Source organism: Pygocentrus nattereri, chromosome 29 (genome assembly GCF_015220715.1).
Source record: "Pygocentrus nattereri isolate fPygNat1 chromosome 29, fPygNat1.pri, whole genome shotgun sequence".
Classification (NCBI taxonomy): Eukaryota; Metazoa; Chordata; class Actinopteri; order Characiformes; family Serrasalmidae; genus Pygocentrus; species Pygocentrus nattereri.
Window position 1 is genome coordinate 17,155,733 of NC_051239.1, and position 12,419 is coordinate 17,168,151.

Here is a 12,419-nt window from a genome sequence, read left to right on the forward strand (position 1 = left end):
CCTGGGAATGAGCTGGAGGAAGTTGGGGGATGGCAGGACCACCTGGGAATCTTTGCTCTCCCAAGTACTACCGCGACCCTCTCTGGATTAAGCGGTTAACGATGATGATGATTAAACCAAAAGAATTTTCACTGATATATTCCTTTTTTTCCTTTTTCACTTTCATTGTCCTTTATCCACTGTTGTGGTCGTTTTTCTGTTGTAATTATCTTTTATCTCCTGCCATTGTCTTTTTTTAACACATTGTTGTTCAGCTGCTGTTGTTGTCATTTTTAGAGTCATTGTCCTTTTTTCGCCGTGGCTGATCTATTTGCATCTTCATTGTCCCTTTTCTATTGCTCTTGTCCTTCTTCTATAGCTATTGTCCATCTTCCACTGCCCTTATTCATTTTATATTGTTGTTGTCCTTCGTCAGTTGTCACTGTTCTACTTCCAGTAGTCTGTGGTCACATGGAAAGGTTTTTTTGTTGCTGTTGTTTTGTTGGTGTTTTATGCATTCTCCTCAACAGCCCTTCATAATCTGAAACATAAACCAAAAGACCATGCATTAGACTCTCAAGCTTAAAAATCTGGCAATTTTTATCTTAATCATTATTTCCAGTTTACTTACAGCATGTATGCTTCCTCAATTGTAACCAGATATTTTAGGTTTACGGCTTCTTCTTCTAGCCTCCCTGGATAACCTATTCCTAGTTCTGGCTAGTGAGCTGAAACCACTTATGCCGCATGAACTGCTGCAAACTAGGCCTTGAGGAAGGGATCTGCTCCAAGCTCCAGCCAATCAGATTACAGCATTCTGTGCAGATTGACGGAATTGGATGGCAGAGAGATGCTTAACCACGAAATTTCAGATTGTAAAGGTATACATTTAGGGTTGTCTGGCCTCAAGTGTAAATTCTTCTAACTATCAATTATGTGATCAATTTTCCTTTCTCTGTACTTATTTACCAAGTCAAAAGGATGCCTTGTTTACCCAGACAGTTCCCATTTGTCTTACCCTTAGACAGGCCATCCTTGAAGTTCCAAATCCTTTGTCAGCGGAGGGAAGAAATCCACAAACCATCCTGAACGATAGGACACCAAGGGACCACACTGTTGCAGGATCAGCGTGATGCTTCCCTTTTGCAGAGAACTCAAGAGGATAGTAAGGAACCGTGCCTGAGAACATTAACAGAGAAAGAGCACAGCTGAGCACAATAATTCATTTAATAGCTAAGTGGCTATAGGACATGGTTCACCTTCACATCCTTCTTAGATGTGAAGCTCAACTCCTTCACCTTTAACTAAAGATTTTCCACAAAGGGAAAGTGTTGAATTTTTACCTGTGTATCTGTGATACTACATTGTCTTGATCAGGTCTCCACAGCCAAAGTCAATAAGCTTGACCTCTAAGGTGTCCATCTTGATTAGCAAGTTTTCCCCTTTGATGTCCTGATGCAGGACACCTCACATGCTGCACTGGCTCACTGCTTCCACAGCTTGGACCATTATGGCTCGGGCCGTCTCTTCATCCATGCAATTTCCATGGCTTTTCAGGAATCCTTTTAAGTCGACGCAAGGGTCAGGGTGATCCATAATGAGGATGTATCTCTCAGGCTCATCAAACCACTCGATTAGCTGTATTATGTTCTTGCAGACAGGTGGCTGGCTCGTTATCTGCATCAGAGCCACTTCCACAGGCACAGCCTTGGACTCTACAGGCTGCAGGACAGTAGATAGTAAGATGGTGAGGAGTGAAGAACATGGCGAGAAACTCATTGGCTTGGTTTGATACCATTACGTGTCAACGTATTAAGTAGGTGCACTTACGCGTTGGAGATTTCGGTCTGTTTTCCTCTTGGAGACAAATTTAACGGCCACCTGCACACAAAGATAAAAGATATTAAGATTATTAGCGGTGAAAGTAGAGAAAGGGAAATAATGACCATTAAGGTGTCTATGAAAAACAAAATTACAAATGTGCGTCAGCCCTCTTTAGATCACTGTTCAGGGGTTTACCAATCAAACTTACTGATTATGAAGGATGCAGAGTGAACTTCATTTAGAGAATTACAGCTCTCTTAGAATGAAGTGAAATTAGTTGGTCATAGTACACAGTTGTCTGGAATTTGGACTGACCTGGCTCGGTGGCTTTGTTCTGTGTCTTTGTCGATGTCTCAGGTTGGTCCTCGGGCCCCTTCCTCTTCTTCCCTGCCGGAGCTACAGTGTCGGGAATCTTGCTTGTTCCCTCTTCAGCACTCTGGTTGTATCCCTCATCACCTCTCTTCCTCTTTCCTTGTGCAGCTTCTAAGTACAGGATGATTTTTTGAATATTGAATATTTAATGTTCTGGACCTGTTACTTTACCCACAACTTGATCCACAGCTGGACCCACCACTAGAGTGACCAGATCAGAATTATTCAGTTGTAGGACAACAAAGCATCTACGATAATACTTATTGTAGAATACTTTGTTACATTCTAATTGTAGATTATCTTTAATAAAGTCGATCCTCTGAGTTTCCTCCATTTCTTCCATGTCCATCACTTTCCTCTTCTTCTCCACCACAAATGCTTTTCGCTGCACATTTGCTCTTTTTGACCAATCATGTTTCCTCAGTGACAGTTTGGGGTGAGCGGACTTACCTGACTTGGTGACGTTCTTCTGTCCCTGACACCTTCTCTTGGGCTGATTCTCTGCCCTCTTGCTCTTCTTCCCTGTCAGACCTTCAGTGTGGGGAATCTTACTTGTTCCCTCTTTGGCACTCTGGCTGCATCCCTCCTCATCTCTCTTCCTCTTTCCTCAAGAAGTTTCTAAGTACAAGATGATTGTTTAATGTTCTGGACCTGTCACTTTACCCACAACTTGACCCATGATTGAACCTGCCAACGGACCCACCAATAGAGTGACCAGATCAGAATTGTTCAGTTGTAGGACAACAAAACATCTATGATAATATTTACTGTAGAATACAGTTACATCCTGAATGTATATATTTCTCCAAAGTTTCCTCCATTTTTTCTCTTTAGCAGTTTTCTGTTATTTTTTCTTTTTACAGTCTGTGTCCTTCACTTTGCATTTGCATTTCTCTACCACCAATATTATTTGCTACACAATAGCTCTTTTTAACTAATCATGTCTCCTCATTGATAGCAACTAATTTTACAGTTTGCAGGTGAGTGGACTCACCTGGCTCGGCGGCTTTCTTCTGTCCTCGAGTTGTTCTCTTGGGCCGGTTCACTGTCCCCTTCCTCTTCTTCTTTGCCAAAGCTTCAGTGTTGGGAACCTTGCTTGTTCCCTCTTCAGCAATCTGGCCGTATCCCTCCTCTGCTCTCTTCCTCTTTTCTCGTGGAGCGTCTGAGTACAGGACGACCATTTGACTATTTAATGTTATTTCATAGAAAATGAGCTGAACATATTTATAGTAATGATAGTTCTGTGCTGCTAGATTGCATTATATTTAATATTCTTATTAAGGAATTTAATTATATCTAAACATTCTCCATCATCTTCTGCTTCCACTAAACAAGATTATAATTCAGACAAATTAGTCTTGAGCTGCTTTGCTGTTTGTTTCTTATCGAACTGATTCTCACCTAAACGACAAAGTTTTAAGTATGGAATGTTGTGACATCACTCGTCTATTATGACATCATAATTCGTGCTCCATTTGAATGCATGTTGCCATGGTGCTAAACAACAGACAGAGTGTGTGTGTGTGTTCCCCTGTAGTTGGAACACACCCTCTGGTCCCCTTTTTTAAAAAGAGGCACCACCACCCCAGTCTGCCAATCCAGTGGTACTGCCCCCGATGTCCACGCAATGTTGAAAAGGCATGTCAGCCAAGACAGCCCCACAACATCCAGAGCCTTGAGGAACTCAGGGCGGATCTCATCCACCCCTGGAGCCTTGCCACCAAGGAGCTTCTTAACTACCTTAGCGACTTCAGCCTCAGTAATGGACAAGCCTATTCCCATGGCCCCAGACCCAGCCTCCTCACTGGAGAACGTGTCGGTGGGATTGAGAAGGTCCTCAAAGTATTCCTTCCACTGCCCAATGACATCTTCAGTCGAAGTCAGCAGCACTCCATCTCCACTATATACAGTGCTAGTGGCACACTGCTTTCCCTTCTGAGTCGCCTGACGGTTTGCCAGAATCTTTTGGAGCCGACTTAAAGTTACTTTCCAAGGCCTCACCAAACTCCTCCCATACACGTGTTTTTGCCTTGGCGACGACGACTGAAGCCGCAGATCGCTTGGCCTATCGATACCTGCCAGCTGCCTCTGGTGTCCCACAGGCCAACCATGCCCTTCAGGACTCCTTCAGCTTGACGGCATCTCTCACCGGGGTGTCCACCACCGGGTTCGAGGATTACCCGCCCCGACAGGCACTAACTACCTTACGGCCACAGCTACAGTCAGCCGCTTCAACAATGGAGAAGCGGAACATGGCCCATTCTGAGTCAATGTCCCCCACCTCCCCCCGATATCTGGTCAAAGTTCTAACGGAGGTGTGAGTTGAAGATCAATCTGACAGGTTCTTCTGCCAGACGTTCCCAGCAAACCCTCACTATACGTTTGGGCTTGCCTGGTCTGACCGGCATCTTCCCCCAACACCCGATCCAACTCACCACCAGGTGGTGATCAGTTGACAGCTCAGCTCCTCTCTTTACCCGAGTGTCCAAAACACATGGCCGCAAGTCCGATGACACGACTACAAAGTCAATCATTGAACTGTGGCCTAGGGTGTCCTGGTGCCATGTGCACTTATGGACATCCTTGTGTTCAAACATGGTGTTTGTGATGGACAAACTGTGGTTTGCACAGAAGTCCAAAAACTGAACATCACTCGGGTTCAGATCAGAGAGGCCATTCCTCCCAATCACACCCCTCCAGGTCTCACTGTCATTGCCCACGTGAGCGTTGAAGTCCCCCAGTAGGACAATAGAGTCTCCAGGAGGAGCACTTTCAAGCACCTTTCCCAAGGACTCTAAGAAGGCTGGGTACTCTGAACTGCTGTTCGGTGCATAAGCACAGACCCGTTCCCCAAGGCGTAGGGAAGCTACCCTCTCGTCCACCGGAGAAAACCCCAACATACAGGCACCGAGTCGAGGGGCTATGAGAAAGCCCACACCTGCCCGCCACCTCTCACCATGGGCAACTCCAGAAAAGAATAAAGTCCAGCCGCTCTCAAGGAAATTGGACCCAGAGCCCAAGCTGTGTGTTGAGGTGAGCCCAACTATATCTAGCCGGTATCTCTCAACCTCGCGCACCAACTCAGGCTCCTTCCCTGCCAGTGAGGTAACGTTCCAAGTTCCACAAACTAGTTTCAGCAATCGCGGATCAGAACGCCAAGGCCCACCCCTTCGGACACTGCCCGATCCACAACGCACCGAACCCCTACTACTGCCCCTCCCATTGGTGGTGGGTCGATGGGAGGGGGTCTCATGTAACTCCTTCGGGCACCATGAGTAAATGCCGGGCCACCAGACGCTCGCAGGTGAGCCCCTCCCCCAGGCCTGGCTCCAGGGTGGGGCCCCGGTAACCCTGTTCCGGGCAGGGTACACAAGTCCTGTTTTTGTGTTTTCATAGGGGTTATTATGGATCACACTTTGTCTGACCTGTCACCTAGGACCAGTTTGCCATGGGAGACCCTACCAGGAGCTTTTGCTCCAGACAACATAGCTCCTAGGATCATTCAAGCACGCAAACCACTCCACCACAATAAGGTGGTGATCCATGGAGAGGTAATTTGTATTAAGTAAAATAAAATAAAGGTTGCTGTTATAAACTGAATGTAAATCCTGTGAATAGATATTAATCAAATGAGAAAACAAATTACACCATGAAAGAATGTGTTGTGTGTGTGAAATCATCTCATCTAAATGCTGTTTTATGCTACATTAGTAGGGTCATTTGAAGTGACCTGTAAAACAGATAAATAAAGAGCTCAAAGTCCCGAGTTCAGCACTCCACTTTATAATATATGTGACCTAATTATTTAGCAGAGGACGGAAAACCTCAAACACAAAGATATAAGACTGTGGGAACATCTCACTGATCCTCTTTCTGTAGTCTGTGAGTAAAATGTCTCAGAGGCCTGAGAACAGAGAGCAGTTAGAGACGTGTTTGTGGTCTGACTTTTATTCTAGTAAAACTGCAGTTGTGACATCAACCAAATGAGGAGCTGAAACCCAATAATATTCTTTTTAAAGTCATAATTACTGCATATTTTCTGTAAAGAAATAAAGTCATATTTATTACAAGACAGTCTTTCATTCACTACTTTTATATCCATACTGATCTTCATCTTCCAGGGTCTCCTCATGTCTTTCCTTACAATCTAAGCACAGCCATGATGCTGGGTCTCACCACTTTGGTGTCTTTGCCCCAGAGAGGTGGACTGAACTTTCCCCTGGACTCTGCACTGCAGTCAGTTCTCACGCTCAGTTCTTTCCCCTGTGGTCTAAAGACTCGTATCTTCAGGTGTTACTTATTTTTACACTCATTCACACCAAAGATGTGCAAGACACCCACTTATACCCCCCGCCCATGACAGACCCTGGTGTGTGAACTTTATTCTAGTAACAGCAGACTTTGACCCAGAGAACACAACGTTCATTATTTTCATAAACTGAAAAGCCTGAAAGTTTAACTTGTTAACTTACAATTTTGTGCATCAGTCCATGTTCCTAGTCCCCCAACTTGATACACTTTGGTCAGGTGTTCTTCTTTTTAGCCTTAGCCAGAGGTTCTCCTCCCTGGTCCTAGATTCACTCTGTCCCGCATTTTTAGTGTTTTATATTCTCCAACACACCTGATCCAACTAATCAGCTCCAACGCTCAGATCTTCCTGAGCGGAACTGTGCAGGGTAGAGGGAAATACAGGACCAGTGGCTTAAGCTATGAGTTTATATCACTCTCTCTCACTGTTTCTCCCTCTCTCTCTCTCCCTCTCTCTCTCTCTGTGTTTCTCTCTCTCTCTTTCTCTTTGTCTCTCTCTCCCTGTGTTTCTCTCCCTCTCTCTCTCTCTTTCTCCCTCTCTCTTTCTCTCTCCCTCTCTCTCTCTATTTTTCTCTCTCCCTCTTACCCTCTCTCTCTATGTTTCTCTGTTTCTCTCTCTCTCTCTCTCTCTCTTTCTCTTTGTCTCTCTCTCTCTGTTTTTCTCTCTCTCTCTCTTTCTCTCTCCCTCTCTCTCCCTCTCTCTCTCTCTGTTTCTCTCTCTATTTTTCTCTCTCCCTCTTACCCTCTCTCTCTCTCTCTGTGTGTTTCTGTCCCTCTCTCTCTGTCTTTCTCTCTTTCTCTCTCCCTCTCTGTCTGTCTCTCTCTCTCTCTCTGTGTTTCTCTCCCTCACTCTCTCTCTCTCTCTCTCTCTCTCTCTCTCTGTGTTTCTCTCTTTCTCTCTTTCTCTCCCCCTCTCTCCCTCTCTCTCTCTCTCTCTCTCTCTCTCTCTCTCTCTCTCTCTCTCGTGTGTGGTCTATGAGTAAAGAGGAGGAGTTCAGGTCCTTGTTCAGTCAGTCATTACTGGGGCAGCATGGAGCTCAGTCTGCTCTCCCTGATGCTCTGTGAGTAAAGATTCTCTTCATAAGATATCTTTGTCTTTTTAAGATGTGTATATAGTGACTCTTCTGCTTTTCAGTTTTTGGAGGATAGTGTATTGTGTGTAATATTTTTATTTGAGTAGCCCAAGGATCTCCATTAGAATTCTTATTCAGGATGAATGCCATGGAGTCCATATGAGTATCTTATCCAGTATACAGGGGTGTCACTGGAGATTTATGGATGGGGGGGCTAAGCCTTTGCTAGTGAGTTTGGGGGGCTCCCCCAGGAGGATGTTTCAGTGTGTAGTGTATACACTGCACCTCATGGTACCATGTGAGGCTGATGCTTTGTGTTCTACTGCATGTGAACTCAGTGACCTGTAAATGTCTGTTCATCATGAACTTTCAGAGCAGCAACAGCAGAAAACTGATCAGAAATGGCCATTTGGTTAGGTGGGCATGCACTAACCTTTATCAGACCTGCTTCATCAGATCTTTCAGTGTCCTTCAGCTTCTTTCTCTCCCTCTCCCAGCCTGTGTTTAGTTACATGCTGTTTTTATTAACCTTAAATTTACAAGAACACAAGGATCAATGAGTCTGATTGGTCTTCTATTGAGCTGCTGCCTCTCGACTCCTCAAGACCAGTATTACCTGTTATAGGAAGCACAATACAGAGCTAATAATGGTGTGATATCGAATTGAGGTGGACTAAGAAATCTAAGTAATTAGAAACTGAACTTTTTATCTGTCATTATTGAATATCAACAAAAACTTCAAAGAGAGTAAACAGTCCTTTATCTACATCAGGGGTCTCACAGTAGCAGCTCTTGGGTCTGTCATTAGCCTGATTCATTCATCACACAGTAGCAGATACAGTGCATCAGAATTAAGCAATGAAAAAATTAAACAAATCTAAAATGTTTATCACATGTTATATGTATTTATTATACTACAATAATGTGTTTATTATACTACAATACTACTAGTAATAGTACTACTACTACTACTACTGCTAATAATAATAGTAATTTATTATTATTATTATTATTGTTATTATTAGTATTGCTAGCAGTCATAGCATTAGTGGTTGGCGTAAGTTTATTTCAGACTTTTGTTCTTCATGTTTAAATAAAATCTATCCGTTGGCAGTTGAGAATGTAATTGACCCTTTCTGTGCCGGCTTAACTGGACAGATCAAAAATGTTTTATTTAATAATAAAAATGGATTTATGTTGTTTGGTTTATATCCTATTGATTTTAGGTGGTGATTTTGAATACATTTTTGAGAAGACACAAAAAATAACCTCATCATCAGTTATCACTGAATAATAATTTCATTATCAAATGAAAACAGTAACAACAACATTCCGACCTGATCTGGGAATTTTGTAACCAATGAGCATCAGCAAACAAATAAGACACAGTTAATCCATCATGGAAAGTTCAATTAGATCCTCAACCAGCAGCAAACAGATGTTATTTAAAACGGTCTGTTTTATTCTGTTTAAAGGTTCTGTTAATATTCAGTAATGACAGAAAAAAACATTTCCAGTTACATCAGATGGAGGCTCTGCACTCGGCTGGTCTTAAGAATAGAGTCCACCTTACGCCGAGACAAGAGTTCAAACTTACGGTGTCAAGAGGTTCTAGAACATTGCAGTGTAATTTAACCAGAGTGCCTTGAAACTTATATCATGTTAACCTAAATAATGACCTAGAACGTTGGAGTTCAAATTGGGCATATTTTTCAAGAAGATTCAAATTTCTCAGTTTTAATGTTTGAAATGTGGTCTTGTACTATTTCTGATTAAATACAGGGTTTAAGTGATTTGTACATCATTGCTTTCTGTTGTTATTTACATTTTGCACAATGTCTAAACTTTTTTGGAATCAGGGTTTATTATCGTCCAAACTATGTTCACTGTAGTCATTCATCCAAGAGGTGATGTGCTTCTTTGGGAGCAGGATGATGTTTGTGGCTTTAAAGTAGGCAGGAATGTTGCACTGTACCAGGGAAAAAGGTGTCAGCTGGAATGGAAACATGGAATACTATTTGGGCCTACTGCCTTCCAAGTTGAGACCCTCATCTGTGCTCTCCTCACCTTATCTACAGCTAGTGTGCTGGCTCTGTGGAGTGGGGCAGGGCATGGTGGTTAGCCGAGCCCAAGCAGTGATAGAACAGGAGTAGAAAGTCTTCAGGTCAGCAGGGAGGGAGGTTTCTGTGGTCACTGACTTACTGACTTTGTTCTTAAAGTGATTTCTTGGATTCTGTGCCATAAGTCTTGGGAATCTGAGCTGCCATCAAAGAAGACTACAATTTGTGTGTTGTACTTGTGTTTTGTAGCGCTGACACCAGTCTTTAGGTGGTGTCTGACAGCTTTAAGTTCTTCACTGTTCTTCACTGTCTCTGCAGACTGCAGAGTCTGTATCACTACATAAGAAACTGTGTTATATTTTGCCCAGCGTTAAGTTGAGCATCATTCATGCCCAGTTTAAGGTAAAAAATTAGAATGTGTGTGTGTGTGTGTGTGTGTGTGTCTTTGCATGTGTGTGTGTGTGTGTGTGTGTGTGTGTGTGTGCGTCTGTGTGTCTTTGCGTGCATGTGTGTGTGTGTGTGTCTTTGCGTGCGTGTACATGTGTGTGTCTTTGCGTGTGTGTGTGCGTGTGTGTGTCTTTGCGTGTGTAGGTGTGTGTGTGTGTGTGTGTGTGTGTGTGTGTGTGTGTGTGTGTGTGCGGGCGTGCGTGTGTGTGTGTGTGTGTGTGTGTGTGTAATAGGAGTTTATACTTCACCATAATGCAGCATGTTCACTGTTTCTCTCCTACTTTAGTGCTGGTTGTGCTCATCCACTGTGGACAAACTCAAGGTGAATCATTACATGAAGATCTACTGGATTAGTTCATTAGCTCTCATGTACACCTGCATGCACTTCTTATTCTTCACATTTAATACACAAGTAATATAACAACTAGCTATGAGAACACTGAGGTCTTGATATTGGTACTTTTTTTAGCTTTTTTATTCATGTAGCTTCAGTTATGATGTAGAAGCAGCTCTGTGATGTTTCTACTTTGTGGAAATGCTTCCTAGATTTACTGCACCCACCAGACACTACGGCAGGTTAACATAAGCTATATAAAATCAGCTTAGACTCATTCAAACTAAAACCTGACACATCAAAAGTTACTATGAATGAGTAAAAGCGGTTTATGAAAGACTGAAAGGAAACAAACTAATGAGAAAGGTACATAAAGCAGTAGTGAAGTTGTGAAAACAGCCCTTCTGTTCTGCACATATCTGACAGTGTGGTTTACTCAGTGTGTGAAGTAGATCACATATCTTCAGTATGAACCTCACTAAATCTCAATCCTGGTTAGGGCCCTGTAGACAAACATAGACAAATAGCAAAAGAACGAGTGATAAGAGAAACGTTTACATTCAGAACAAAGGCAATTTCTAATTGAAGCTAATGTTGTCAATGCATAATAGATCAAAGACATAAAAGGATTCAGTCTGACTGAACAGAAACATTCATTCACAGAACATTCATAGAACCTGGAAACATTAAACTCATTAGTCTCAAATCATGTGATTAGGATGATAAACTACTTCTTATATTATAAAGACTAAAGCAGCTCTGCTGACTTCATCATTTCACATCAACAGAAAAGCCCAAACTGAGGGTGGAGCCTCAGAGCCCAGACACAGTTACTCTGAGCTGTGAGCTGCCACAGTCTACTGGATGGACGATTATATGGGAGAAAAACTCTGATGTTTTACAACAGTATCTGACCACGATCACTGAAACACTGCCTAAAGAAGGTGGAGCAGAGTTCAGATGTGCAGCACACAGGGGACACAGTTATACACCATTCAGTGATCTTGTCAAGATTACAGTAGTAGGTATGTCCTGTTTTCTTTTTTCCTTGTAGACAAATGACATGATTTTAAAATGTAGTTAGTATAGCAGAGAATCACAGACGACCCCGTCCCCCACAAACTCTGAGATATACTCTTGTCCAACAGTCTTGTCCCAGTAGGCCATGCCTGGTAAACCCCCACGGGGAGGCATCCAGGCGGCATCCTGATCAGGTGCCTGCACCACCACAACTGACTCCTCTCAGTTTGGAGGAGTAACGGCTCTACTCTAAACTCCTCCCGGATGACTGAGCTTCTGACCCTATCAAGCAGAGTGTAGCCCACCACCCTGCAAAGAAAGCTAATGTCTGCCGTTTGTATTTGTGATCTCATTCTTTCGGTCATTACCCACAGCTCATAGGTGAGGGTTGGGATGTAGGCTGACTGGTAAACAGAGAGCTTTGCATTTTGGCTCACCTCCCTCTTCACCACTGCAGTCCAGTACAGTGACCGCTTTACTGCTGCCACCTGTCCCAGCCTGTGGTTGATCTCAGAATTTCTCTTCCCATCACTGACGTATAAAACCCAGAGATACTTCAACTGCACCATCTGGGGTGCTTAGACCATGGACTTGGATTTGGAGGTGCTGATCCACAGACCAACCTGTTTCCTGAGGTGGTTTGACAGGCAACAGCAAGCTTTTGGTCGCAGCGATGCCTGGCGGCTTCCATGATGATAGATTTGAAGAGGTTCAGTTCAGACTCCCTGTCTCCTACCTCTTCTGGAACACGAGAAAAGCTCTCCCAGATCTTTCCGAATAGGAGCCTCTGCCAGTCATTCACAGCACACCCTCTCTATTTGCTTGGGCCTATGTGGTCTTCCCTGCCATCTGACCTGACTCACCACCAGATGGTAATGGTTGACAGCTCAGCACCTCTCTTCACCTGAGCATCCAGAACATTGGTCCCAAGTCAGATGAAATAACAAAGACAATCACTGACCTTTGAGTCAAGGAGCTCTGGTATAACGTACACTTATGAAC

At 43.4% G+C, this 12,419-nt stretch overlaps 1 long non-coding RNA gene across 1 annotated transcript; it reads left to right on the forward strand.

Annotated features, from left to right (window-relative positions):
* The first annotated feature begins 7,481 nt into the window (after positions 1–7,481).
* On the forward strand, positions 7,482–11,298 carry LOC119262834. Its single transcript, XR_005129952.1, has 3 exons — positions 7,482–7,544; positions 10,350–10,385; positions 11,186–11,298. It is a non-coding gene; the product is annotated as an uncharacterized LOC119262834 (long non-coding RNA).
* The last annotated feature ends 1,121 nt before the right edge of the window (positions 11,299–12,419 follow it).